The sequence below is a fragment of the Amblyomma mixtum genome, chromosome 3, assembly GCF_055824585.1.
Source record: "Amblyomma mixtum isolate Tamu chromosome 3, ASM5582458v1, whole genome shotgun sequence".
Lineage (NCBI taxonomy): Eukaryota > Metazoa > Arthropoda > Arachnida > Ixodida > Ixodidae > Amblyomma > Amblyomma mixtum.
Genome location: NC_143014.1, coordinates 105,805,459 through 105,818,088, shown reverse-complemented (window position 1 = coordinate 105,818,088; position 12,630 = coordinate 105,805,459). Strand labels below are relative to the sequence as shown.

Here is a 12,630-nt window from a genome sequence, read left to right as displayed (position 1 = left end):
CATTTTATTCGCCGGGAAAGCGAAAGCTAACATATGCGATTTAATTCTTAGGTATTACTGTCGAGTGCTGGTCACAGTAAGATGCGTGTTTTTCCGGGTGCGAAAGCTCGTTCCCTGGCGAGTATGCCAGCCGCTGCGCACTTCAGAGGTCGGTACACAATTTCCGTCAGCACAAATACTGGAGATAGCTTGCCTTAAATACGAGCAGAACGTGCCAAGAGATAACAAGGCTGTTTACTAAGCCGGAGTGCGAAGGCACCGACTGAGTTCTCATCTCTGCTGGCCGTCGCGTCCCCTAGCCGCCGCTGCCGGGCGTCATGACACCGACCTGTGCAATTTTTGAGAGCGCTGTGAATGTCTCACTACGTCATAACACAATCTTGAACATTTAGCATCGCAGATTCTTCCTGCATGACAATGGTTTTAGTAGCGACGAGCACACGAGCTGCCGTATACGGCACGCACAGTCTTTGTCAAAAATATACAGCCCAAGAGGTTTGCTTCCCAGCCATATAGCGGGGTTCCTAAGCACATTTCACTGTCCTAAGCTTGGAAGGGTTGAGAAACTTAGTTCCTCCCACCTTCGTGAGATCAGGGTGCCTGGGTATGCAGGACAGGACTCAGAAGCAGACCCCTTGGGCTGTATACTTTTGACAAAGACTGCACATGTCTTAGGTGGCAACGTGAAAACTGCAAAATTACTGCTGGCAATTTCCATGCATGCATATGAGGCTCATGTGATTTTCTGCGTTGTGCAGAAGTCCGCTTCATAAACGTTAAAGCTTTTCTTGTGGCGAGCACTTTTCTCCAGTCGAGGTTCAGTGCGCGCGCTACATCTATGCTCGCTTTTGACGACGGCTGAGCGAGGTCCGTTCAGCTTGCGCTAACTTCGAACCCGCGGAGGTTTAAACTCCACGCAAGCGAACTTTCTTGAGAAGACAAAGTTGCAGGCTGGGCGCTTGACTAGTCTTTCCCAAACTGCCCAAACAGCCTCGCCGTTTACCCGGAAGCAGTTCGTTCAGGCGTCTGGCTTTCCGGTCGCTGCCCCGTGCATTTCGGTGGATCTCGTCTTCGATGCGGCACACTCGCGAACCTGGCCATAACCTCTGCACCAGCGCAGGCCTGAAATAGATTTGGCATGGCTTTTCCCATTGCTGTGAGGCAAAATCTAGGAATGTAAGTGATGGACATCCTATTATTGTTCTGCATGCAATGCAAAGGAGAAAAGCAGCCGGTGAGGATCAGGCAACAGCAGATCTCTTGGAGAAGCGGAGGGGAGATTGTGGTAGAAAAACTAGCCACCCTGTATACGCAATACCTTATGGCCTCGAGCATACCAGAAGCTTGGAAGAACGCTAACATCATCTTAATTCATAAGAAACGGGACGTCAAAGACTTGAAAAATCACAAACTGATCAGCTTACTGTCCGTTACCTACAAGGTATTTACTAAGGTAATCGCAATAGAATCAGGGCAACCTTAGACTTGTAGGGCCCGCTCGCGGGCTCACTCAAATCCCGCGCCGCTCACCACCTGCCCAGGAGACCCTCTGACCCTCTGCCTCAACGACGCCTGACCCCCCTGCCGCGACACCAACCATGTGAGATAAAATACTTTATTACACAGACCTGGCTCGAGTCGCTGTCTGCGCGTCCTCGCGCAGAGGAATCACCCACAGACTTCAATCAACCAAATGATCAGGCATGCTTTCGTGAATGATACTCGACAAAAGACCATATTCACACTATCAATCAGGTGATAGAGTAATGCGCAGAATATAAGCAACCGCTGTATATAGCGTTCATTGATTACGAGAAAGCATTTGACTCAGTGGAAACCTCAGCAGTCATGGAGACCAAGGCGATCAAGGCGGAAAGCTGGGCTAGTTGGTTTGACATAGTTAATTAAAAGACTAGCGCATAAAACTAGGACAAAGACAGAGAAGGAGACACTGCGGTATCAGGGTGTAGAAGAGCCTTATGTGAAAATACTGGAAATATCTCTAACGAGTGCACAGCTACCATAGTCCTTCATAAAGTCAGCAATAAAATTCCACTTAGGAAGGCTGTCAGGCTGGGAGACACGATGTCGCCAATGCTGTTCACCACCTGTTTGCAGGAGGTGTTGCGAGGCCTGGATTGCTAACAGTTGGGTATAAGAGTTAATGGAGAACACTTAAGTAATTTGCGATTCGCTGATGCCACTGCCTTGCTAAGTCACTCAGGAGATGCGGTGCAAAGCATGATCAATGAGTTAGACAGGCAGTTAGGTCTTAAAGATAACATGAAGAAAACCAAAGTAATTGTCAGCACCCTCGCAAGGGAACAGCAGTTCACAATTGGTAGCGAGGTGCTGAAAGTGGTAAGGGAATACGTCTACTCAGGGCAGGTAGTGGCCGCTGATCCGGATCATGAGAGGTAAATGACTAGAAGAGTAAGAATAGGGAGAAGCGCTTATGGCAGGTTCTCTCAGATCATGAATGGCAGTTTACCGATAACCCTCAAGAGAAAAGTATACAACAGCTGTATATCTTACCAGTACTCTTCTATAGCGCAAGAACGTGGAGGCTAACGAAAAGGGTTCACCTTAAGTTAAAGGGCCACGGACCACCCCAGCTCAGCAGACACTCTCTACCTCTCTTTCAGCGAGCCTCCTCTCCTTCCATTCCCTCCTCGAAATTTTCCTCTCCCGCTCCTCGTCGAGTAGGCTCGGCAAGGCAAAATCACCCCTTCCTTCTCCGGTGTAAGCCGGAGGCGTGGTGTCTGTGGAGTGCGTCACAGGGCGACGTCATGGCCCCGCCTTCAATAGAATTCTTTTCTTGGTTTTTGCATTTTCTCCGCACACTGAACGATCGAGAGGCGCGATCGGCTCGACCACCTAGACTTGTTAGCGAGCGCATCCTTTCATACATCTGTTTGTCATTCCCAGTTAACGAGCCACCTTTTCATTTTCTTTTAGGCCTCCCCACCGTTTCACGAGCGGAGGGGCGGAAGTCGGTTGTGTTCGAAACACACGGCGAAGCGCGGACCCGGCAACCGCCCGTTTGCTTTTCTCCATGCGTGTTTGTGTTCTGTGTGTTTGTGTCTTTTCTCCGCTCCAAAGCATATGTCATTCATTGGAGTCAAGGCGTACGCAAGATGCACGAAAGATAAGCGGTATGTGTGCGGAGCGGTAAAGTGGGCGAGCGAGGGAAAGGCTCTGCTGCACTACTAATTAAAACCTTGTTTTGGGGGGCTCGCATAGAAGAAAAGAAACTGAGAAGGGAGCGCGCACGCAGAGCGTCTCGTGACGGGATCACGGCGGGGGGGCGGGGGGGGGGGGGGGGGGGAGGGGGGGGGGCGAGCCAACTCCCTCAGTTTTACTGTTTTTTTACTTTTTATGGCTAGGGTTCAAGGCTGTCGCCGCACGCTCCCTCCGCAGTTTTTTTTTTTTTGTTCCTTCATGCGGGTTTGTAGGCATGAGCCAGAACAGAAGGCGCTGCGGAAAGCGTTGTGCAGACGACGCGACGCCAAGGCTACGCCCAACCTTCTCCCGTCAGTCAGAACGATGCACCAATGGAGTGCCTTTAGCGAAAGTAGCCCCCCCTGACGTCAGCGGGGTGCAGAGTAGTGGGCCGGGCCCGTTTTTGAAGGAAGGAAAGAACGAACGGGCTTTGATTTGAATTTTCGCAGCTTTTCGGGGCGCGCATGGCTCTAGTATTTTGCAGAGGTTATCTTCGATGCCTCATCTATGCAGTGGGCTTGTTTTTCAAAAATGTCCGGACCCTGGTCAGTGGCCCTTTAAGGACAACGCAGCGAGTTATGGAAATAAATATTATAGATGTAACGTTAAGAGACCGGAAGCGAGCAGAGTGGGTGGGGGAACACACGCAGGTTAATGACTTCCTAGTCGAAATCAAGAGGAAGAAATGGGCTTAGGCAGGGGATGAAATGCGAAGGCAAGATAACCGCTGGCCCTTAACGGTAACGGAGTGGATTTCAAGAGGAGGCAAGCGTAGCAGGGGGCGGCAGAAAGTTAGGTGGCCGGATTAGATTAAGAAGTTTGTGGGGATACGGTGACCGCAGCGGGCAAAGGACAGGGTTAATTGGAGAGGCATGGGAGAGTTCTTTGCCCTGCAGTAAGCGCAGTCAGGCTGATGATTATGATGATGTTCTGCTCGGTGATATGCTTATTGTGCCTGGTACTAGATCGATTCCCAGTACGTATACCCGCGATTCAGTAATAGGGGCAGAAGCGCAGGCGGAGCAAATGCTATATAGTTATAGTCTGCTGGTTAAGTTACGAGCACATCGAGGTAGCAGATTACAGGACTGGTTACTTAGTGCGAAGCGAAAGAAATTTTCCGCCTGTAGCCAAACTACGCAAATCGACCATATTTTTTTTTTTTTTGCGTCACATATGAACATACTCTTTAACGCTTGGAGACGTTCAGGATCGGCCTCTTATAAGGTGAACACGTGAGCGCCAAATGTTAGATAGCTGCGAAATAACGTGCAGGCGCAGTGTGGAGAACTGACATGGTTTTCACGCTTCTTGCAGGCACGCAATAATGCGAAAAAGCCGCGATTTAGCTAAACCGCGTGCTCCTCTGTTTACCTTACAGGTGGACGACCCTGCACTCTCTCATTCACTTCTGCGACATCAGTGGGCTGTAACTATACTTGCGGCATGCTCGCTGCCGAGCACTGGCATCCTTCTTTTTTTTAATGTGCTATCGTGAACTGCACGCGCCAGACATGTTAAACACAGCAAAGCGTAGAACTCGTGGCGCCATCTACTAGACAAAGGAGAAAAACTTTACAATCTACAGAAGTTGCTCAGAGATGGCGGTAGTTGTAGCTAGCCTGTAGGCTTCCTGCTAGCGCTGTCTTGCCACATTTACTCCGGTGGCTGCTCTTGCTTATTTTTTTTTCCTTGCTTTTATATTTTTTTATTGAACCCTGAAACTCCGGATGTGTCAGAAAATTCGCGCCTTCTCTTGATTCTATCGTCAGGTACCGCTTCGGTCTCGGACCTCGACTTCTCTGACTGACTGACTGACTGACTGACTGAGTGAGTGAGTGAGTGAGTGAGTGAGTGAGTGAGTGAGTGAGTGAGTGAGTGAGTGAGTGAGTGAGTGAGTGAGTGAGTGAGTGAGTGAGTGAGTGAGTGAGTGAGTGAGTGAGTGAGTGAATACAGAAGCAGCGATTGACACCATCCAACAGTCACTGACAACGTGGAAAGCATAGGAAAATAGGTGTTTTTAGTTTTGATTACCATTGCTTGTCTTGTTTGATGAAATCAGGAAAGTAACTGAGTATTTAATTACAAATGTTAGAACCAAACCTGAGGAGTGTCGATGTCGCTGGAAGAATTTCAGGAAACCCGCATGGTGTTTTTCTTTTTGTAGACGGTAATTAACAATTGCAATCATCCAGTACGCGAAATGTTTCTGTAAGAAAGTTGTAGAGCATCAACAGATGCAACAAATTTTTTTGTGTGTGAAAATGTTTTTGCTATGTGAATCCATTTGTCGTTGGCAGGCGCGCGAGTTCTGAACATCGCCCGTATAACAGCCCTCCGATACTGGCTGCACATGACACCTCAGGTTCGCAGTAGCTATTCGTAGCTACGCATGACGCAGCGCTTAAAATCGGAAAAGAGCTACACTCCCAATTTTGATCTTTGCGTCATTATGGGCAAAGGACGAAGAAAAGAAACTCTCCCTGGAATTCATAGAAGCACTCGAGATTCATCATGCCAATCACCAAAGTATAAGCACACCCTCCCTCTGTGTGTCTCTGAAGGAGCTGGAATTCCTGGATGGAACGGCAAATGCTTAATCTTTTCCACATGTCCATCTATGCTGGTCTCCTGTTCCTCTAATGGCGTTCAATCCCTTTTCTTTGCCCACGATGTTCCCTTTTTTATTCTGCTTGGTGCCTGTATGAGTTTAACGCTTTAACACAGCCTTTTGGCCACGTGTTTTATCGTTTATACCGGCTTTTACTTGCTTGAAAATTTTTCACTTGCCAAAGCCCTTCACACAGTCGGTTCCATTCGCTTTTACGTTCAGTTGTGCGCCCTGATTTGTACTCTTCTTACTTTGTGACTTGACTGCACTGATTACCGGCGAACGCGCCGCAATCCACATTTTCTTTCCACCCCTTCCTAAGGCCTATTTATAAGCCTTGTTCCGAAATAAAATTTAACTTGTTAGTCAGCGCTCGTGCGCGTCTCTTTTTCCCTGTGCCCTTGTTTTACGCGCTGTTTTCTTTGGGTATGCGGTATGGGCTAGAATCGAGGGACGCCGTAGTAGAATTCTCCTGAATAATTTAACCACCTGTGGTCTTTTTAACGTGCGCTGACGTCGCACAGCACACGGGCGTTTCTTGCATTTCGCCCCCAGCGAAATGCGCCTACCGTGTCCGGGATTCGATCCCTCTGGACTGGAACTCCAAATCAAATGAGCCACCGCGGCGGATCCACCAACACAAGCAAGGTGAAGAAAGAATAAGCCTTTGCTACCTCGAATTACTTCGAACCAGTGAAGAGTAAGCAGAAACAGCCTGCAATGGCTGGTCTTAACACCACTGCTTTATATATATATATATATATATATATATATATATATATATATATATATATATATATATATATATATATATATATATATATATATATCAGACAAGGGAAGGGGAATGAGAGGTTCGTTATACATATGAGAGAAGCCAACAGCCACAGAAACCAAGGGAACACAGGGGATTTTTTTTTAATATTTATCTACTTTGTGGTGTTGATCAATGGGGAATATTACTGAATATGTTATCGTATAAATATAACTGATGTGTGTGTGTGTGTGCGTGTGTGCGTGTGTGCGTGCGTGCGTGTGCGTGTGCGTGTGCGTGCGCGTGCGCGTGCGCGTGTGCGTGTGCGTGTGCGTGTGCGTGCGTGCGTGTGTGTGTGTGTGTGTGTGTGTGTGTGTGTGTGAGATAAAGTCACCAGAAATTGAAAAACAACAAGATTTAATTCACGACGTTTCGGCTGGAGGACCAGCCTTTTTCGAGTGTATTACAGTATTCGAAAAAGGCTGGTCCTCCAGCCGAAACGTCGTGAATTAAATCTTGTTATGTTTTTCAATTTATGGTGACTTCATCTTATATTAATCAATCAGCTGCCAAGAAATAATTTTTGATATATATATATATATATATATATATATATATATATATATATATATATATATATATATATATATATATATATATATATATGCATTTACACTCGATAAAAAAAAGAGAACGGAAAGAAGAGAGGAAGAGAAACCAAAGCATGATGCGCTCGTTTCACACACACTGGCTTCTTCTTCTGCTATATTTGTGGGGAAAACAGTGCCGAAGACCTTCCCCACGCATGCATACACGTGCGTCATGTATACACGTGTCCGCTTTTTCTAGGCTCCTGAGAGATACTTCGAGGTATGGTTCGCTTAAATACCGCCTACTAAAGAGCTGCGTCGTCTGGCAAGGCTTTTATGCGACATGGGGATCGGTTGCGCACAGACTGCACGAGAGCACCTTTGTGTTACACTCTACAGGCGGCACAGATGGACGAGGTCCCGCGCAGATAAAAAAAAAACTGCCCAAGGTGATTACTCATGTGCAGTGCGCTGTAGCTATAGAGTTTTGCTGTTAACGCATCCGCAGCAAACGTCAGTTAGAAGCGGTCGGAGCATTCGCGGTTTAAAAGCAGGGCAGTGACCTAAAGATAGAAGTTCAGGATTCGAGTCGGTATATGCTGAAGTAAGTGGAATTTGTATTTAAGAAGGGTAAATTTAAAAATTTGGCTTTTCAATTTTAGAAAATTGGAACAAACACACAGAGAAAGAAAGGGCGTGGACGATTACAAATCTATATACAGAACAGCTGTATGCTTTTGCGATTTATGATTTGGTGAGTTCCGAATTTCCTATTGCTCCTCGTCTTCTTTTCGATTGCATGCTCGCGGGTACTTCATGCCGCGGAGGTTACGTGGTGACTGAGAAAGTTCAGCGCCAGACGGATTCATTTGTGTTGATGTCACAGCGTTTGGTCACGCTGCCGTCGCGGTTATGTGGAGCGCTCGCTCGTATGACGTCAGGCGCTAGTCACCTGATCACGGCTGGTGACGTGACTCACTGTGCTACTACGGCAACGCCGACGGATACAGCAGTCATTATCTACAAATTGCTGCGTTGTAAATAGGTACCGAGCCTGGTGGCAGCCGCCATCAGCCCGTTTCGGAAGGGGACGCTCTTAGCAACCGCAAATTAGAGTCACTGGTTAAGTTTTCAGAGTACCTTGTTTCTCTTCCTCGCGCCGCCGATCTTGCAAGGATCATGGCAGCCGACGCTCAGTGTTGACAAAACAGTGGACACCATGATTTGCAGGGGCTTCTCATAAAGCAGCAGGTTTCCAAATCCTCTGGGCTTTCCTCTAGGACCCGCATACGTGCTCAAGATGTCGCTTTAAAGTGTTCCAAAAATTATTGCCAACCATCTATTCTTGGCGTTCATTCACGTTGTCTCAAAAGTAGGCTGTGCCAACTACGCAGAAGTTTAACCTGTCCCTTATCGTAACGGCGTTGCGAAGGCGGATACACAGGGATTCACGGATGTGATTGCAGTGCGAGGAATGTTAGTGCCAGCCATGAAGTTTCCAAATATGGTGGCTGAGAAAGAAGTTTCGCGGTACTCTGAAAAGTTACCCAGTGACTCTACCATAAATTCGGCACATTGTCGAAGGACTAGGTAGCGGCTAATATTTCGGCCTACGCCGGGCCCTCCTGCTACCCTCTTTCAAAGGGAGCAGTGTGGCGCCGATGCCCAGTTAAACCGAAGGGAATTTCCAGTTCTGGAAATGGGAATGGTTCTGCCTATATCGTGCAAGGTGTCGTTTCAAATTTTTGACTCTGCATGAATACCAGAATAGTAAAACCAGAGTTGCCCATTCACTTTTATGCGAGAGCTGTCCAACTTAGCCCATTCGTGAGCGACAGTCATCTGGAGCATCCACCAGTTTCCAGGCAGGAAAATACTCGCAGGGCCAATTGGCGCTTTCCAACGTCACAGGTTTCGTAGTAGCACGGAGGCCAAAAAGTTACGCCGCTGCCAAATGGTGCGCCTTCGGAGGAAATTGAGGTTCTTGGCACTATTTCTCTCAACTGGTGAGATTTCTGTGGCTACTTAAAGGAGCAGCAACACATTTTCAGAGTTGAAATAGCAGTTAGGGTGAAGTTTGGCTTCATTATACCACTCAAAATAAATGTTAAATGCTACAATGCACAGCCACTCATTCTGCTACCCGGAGCCTCAACTGTAGGCGATGGCTAAGGGGAAAGAATGGCTTTTTGCATTCCAGATCACTCCATCTTTGGCTATATATCCTCTAAGATGTCGACAAACATTTTATGTTGTTCAAAGTGTATTACACCATGGAATATGCAGGAGTATATTCAGTGTGAAAAACCACGCACTGGTCGTGATGCGCATTTTTACAGTAAGCAGCTTGTTGTAGGCTGTGGGTGCTCGGTATAGCGCCATTGTCGGGGTCTCAAGCTTGGTGTCGTGCGCGAGGAGACAGAGATGAGAACTCGCGTGGAAAGGAACTTGCCTCTTCTGACCCCGCACCTTGTGTCGTTTGTCCTCAGCTCAACTTCATGCAAAAACAACCCAATTCTTAGCCTGTGACAACAAAATTTTGAGCAATAACCTAACAGAGCCAAACTCAGCTAACAAGAGTCTGCGCTGGAGAAGTGTGGCGAATTGAGAATAAAGCACGCGGCACTCACCACACCAGGATATCTTATGCTGGCTGATCCCAGCGTCACGCACTGTTGTTGGGACTGGGGCAGCGATGTTGTCGGGTTCTCTGGTTTGACGTTGTTCACGGGGCAGCATAGATGCGAAGTTGCAGGAGAAGAAACAGCTTGATACACGAAGTTTATATGCTGCGCATTCAGGAAGACAGTGGTGCCCTGTATAAAGACAGGAAATGTCACCACATTATGTCTTCCCTTGTCCCCACATTATGCCAGGGCTTGTCGCATGACGTAGCCGGAGAAGAAAATCGGGTGACCCGCCGGAGCCAAACGGGACCTTCGTGCGGGTGTGTTTTTGTGATCCGAGAGATTGGAGCTCTGCAGAGGTGGCCTCCACTCCAGCAGCACAGCTAATCGGCCCAATATTGGAAATGTGTTGGCAAAGGCCAGTCTCCTACAAGGGACCAGAGTGCAACCATCCATTTCCAATACTGGGCCGATTGTCTGTGCTACTTGGGTAGCCCCTGGGAACAGGCTGCTGCCGCGATCGCGCTAATTGCTCGAATCGCTGGGAAGATGACCCCAAAATCTTGGTTCTGGCCGTGACCCGAAATAAACAGGAAAGGGGAGTCCGAAGGCACAGCATAAACAAAAGGTCTTGCGTGATGATCGGCGCTCAGTCCCTGTTTGTGCGGTTGATCGCGCAAGCAGCCACTAATACACAGGGTCGAAGTGATGCTGTTGCACAAGAGGCTGTTTACGTTGGATCCATGGGAAATAAATTCGACTAGGCGTCAGGTCGAAATCGTCGCCCGGACAAAACAAGAGGCAGGATTTGTCATAAACGCTCACCAGGAGATAGTCGTTGAATGAATGAAGGCATGTTGGTAACTATTGTCGGCGGCCTGCCAACAGCATTCACTTAGCAGATAGATAAAAATAGCGCGAAGCCAGACGTAGTCCGTAGAGTGAATCTGCACTCAGGCTGACATATGCCTGAAATAAACAGCAACAAAACTTCGCCTTCCGCCAAATAAAGTCCAAAGCGGATATATCGAACTCGCAAGGGATCGGAGCATAGTTCGATATATCGGTAATTCGGTACACGGAAAACGGCAGTAGATAGGCTTATCTCTAACCTGGAAGCGAGAATACATTGCACCCACGCTAGTGGCGCACTTCTTGGAGCGACGTGCCGCCCGCCGGTGCCCTGGCAGAGCACCGCTCGTTAAGCATTGGTTGCTAGGTCTAACCTGCTTCGCATCGAAGCTGCTGCACAGAGGGCTTTAGAACTATCCACTGCATACCATTAGATATCTAACTCTGTTACCGGTACGCTATGAAGAGAATAATCACTCATTAAAATCAAGGTACAGCTGTTTTCCGCAACACCTTCGGCAGCACGAAGCACGCCTCGCGAGAACCAGCGCTGTCTTTAGTTAGTTAAATTGGCTTCACCACATGAGAGCGAGGCGACGTTTAAAATAAACGCAAGAGACCAAAGGCCCCCGTAAAGCGCACCCCACGTTCCCAAGTCGCGGGGTTTCATAGCGCTAGCGCTGCCAGCAGGTGCCCAAGAACACACAGACGACTCGTCTCAGCGCACGGAATGTAACGGAAGAGAAGCGCCGCTTGCAGGGACGTGGTGCGCAGTTCGATATAGAGAACGACCAGCAAAATTGTAATTCGATATGCAGTGCGACTTTTCTACACTTTTACTGATGATTTTGAATGCGAAAATCTGTGTGCTAGATATAGATAATAATTCGAAACAAGCGTGTTCGATATATCCGGGCACGACTGCATTGGAGGGCACATGAAAGGCACTGACACACAGCACCTTGTAGTGATGAATGACGAGCAAATCTCGCTTTAAAACAAAGGTGAGCTACAGGTGCAAATGAAAACGAGAAAAATAAAGAGAAAAGAACACGCACATTTGCGTGCACAGGAAGTATGTCGCAAGAACCTTCCCCTCCCTTCAGTTCCTCGTTTCTCTTGGTGGTGCTCGTTTTGGGCACGTACCGCCCAGCATGCTCACCTGCGCTACAGAAAATGTTACCTTCGGCTCTTCCCGAAAAAAATTTCAGGCTACGAGCCTGACTGGAGCACAGTGTTACTGTCAGCTAGATATAAGGGGATTAGAGCGACTCTCATTTACTACTTCATGACAACGCACTATATCAGTAACCATGACACTACAGAAATGACTATGTGTCAGAAGCGACGGCAAAGAAGCGCAAAAAGTGAGGAATAGGTTTGTACAATAAGTAGACTTACCCGCGAAGACAGAATGAAATGTGTTGGAGCGTATAGCTGGTTCCGCTGTGAGTGAAGCGCCGTCGTCGATGTCTCCTTATTTATAGCGATGTTTGGCGGTGCCAGAGGCACAAATCGGCGGATGTCGCCAGTGGTAAAGTAGCCCAGGAGATAACCGACAGCCGAAGAGCTTCGCTTGCTTGTGCAGCCGCAGGAAATTCAGCTGGCGAGGGCAGTCCCACCACGAATGTTATCACCACAAAGATAGCGGCCTGTAAAAAGCTGCGAAGATAGAACAGTGCTTGAACGTGGCTGGTTTCGCTGCTGCTTGCTGTAATTTGAGCTTGTGGGTCGTGGCTTGAGATGGTCATTGCTCTTTCGCCACTCACTTCGAAGATGGTCTCCACGGGGCGCATATCTTTGTTGCGTGAAGCGCTTACGTAGTGTCTATAAACGCCATAGTGGCATAACTTACAGAGTCAGATGTCGCCCATTGCAGTTAGTCTTTCTTGCTGTTTAGTATGGCTGGAAGGTCCTGTGAGTGGTTTTTGCACTTCCTCCTGCATTTTTACGTGCAAAACCATTCACTACAGC

The 12,630-nt window shown here is 47.9% G+C and overlaps 1 protein-coding gene across 2 annotated transcripts in view; it reads right to left on the bottom strand.

Annotated features, from left to right (window-relative positions):
- Nucleotides 1-12,210, bottom strand: part of LOC149351250 (uncharacterized) — a 35,598-nt gene extending 23,388 nt beyond the window's left edge. The window contains exons 1-2 of one of the 2 annotated variants that reach the window (XM_089580532.1): nucleotides 12,058-12,210; nucleotides 9,808-9,993 (exon numbers count right to left, since the gene is read on the bottom strand). The gene's annotated coding sequence lies outside the window, so the exon portion shown is untranslated. The remainder of the gene's footprint in view (nucleotides 1-9,807; nucleotides 9,994-12,057) is intronic. The other variant, XM_089580534.1, reaches the window with a different exon arrangement.
- Nucleotides 12,211-12,630: the final 420 nt, after the last annotated feature.